At 37.7% G+C, this 868-nt stretch overlaps 1 pseudogene across 1 annotated transcript; it reads left to right on the plus strand.

Moving 5' to 3' along the window:
• Positions 1–211: 211 nt before the first annotated feature.
• On the plus strand, positions 212–609 carry LOC104617355 (annotated as a pseudogene). Its single transcript, XR_738000.1, has one exon. The product of XR_738000.1 is annotated as a tumor protein D53 homolog pseudogene (transcript).
• Positions 610–868: the final 259 nt, after the last annotated feature.

Raw genomic sequence — 868 nt, forward strand, 5'->3', positions numbered from 1 at the left:
TGATTTGTTTGGAAAGTATCAAAAATGTGACAGCCCTGGGCCACCAAATAGCACAAAAGGAAAATAAGGATTACTGTATATTTATTAACTAATTGTGTGTCCCTTCCAGTCTGAAAGACTCCAGACTGTATTAAAACTTTATTGCAGATTGAAGCTCAGGAATCTTCCCTCTCTTTAAAAAGGAATTAAATTTGTGACAGAAACACAGGCACAGGGCCTGTTGGAAACGCAGTCTTTGCATGAAGCAGATGAGGATGTGGTCACTGATGTTGATTTCCCCAATATGATTTCTGAAGAAGAAAAAGAAGAGTTAAAGATTGAGCTAATCAAGCTAAAGGACTCAACTTCAACTTTGGGGCAAGTGCTAGCAGCCAAAGAACAGCACCTGGTTGAAATCAAACACAAGCTTGGCATAATGATGAATGAGCTGAAGCAGAACTTCAGCAAAAGCTGGCATGGTACCAGACCACTTCTGCTAACAAGAAAACACATGAGACCCTGAGCCATGCGGGACAAAAAGCAACAGCAGCTATCAGCAGTGCAGGAACTGCTATCAGCATGAAGTTTGCTGATACGAAGTATAAGGATCTGCTGCTTCTCTGGTCTTAAATTTTGAGGACAAAAAGTACAAGTCATCTGTCAGCTCTTCTTTGCCTTCTACATTAGTGTTTTAAGGTTCAAGTAATTTGTAGTCACAGTATTTTATAACATTGATGGTTCCAACCAAAAAGAAGTGAAAATGATGAATGAAGATATAATTCTTATTTGAGTCCTGGTTTAAAAAAGAAAAAAAAATCCTTTTGGAAAAATTTTGAAGCTCAGGAAATGTACAAGTAAAATGGGACAGAAAAATTACTGCTAGATATTT

This window comes from Phaethon lepturus, unplaced genomic scaffold (assembly GCF_000687285.1).
Source record: "Phaethon lepturus isolate BGI_N335 unplaced genomic scaffold, ASM68728v1 scaffold18902, whole genome shotgun sequence".
Lineage (NCBI taxonomy): Eukaryota > Metazoa > Chordata > Aves > Phaethontiformes > Phaethontidae > Phaethon > Phaethon lepturus.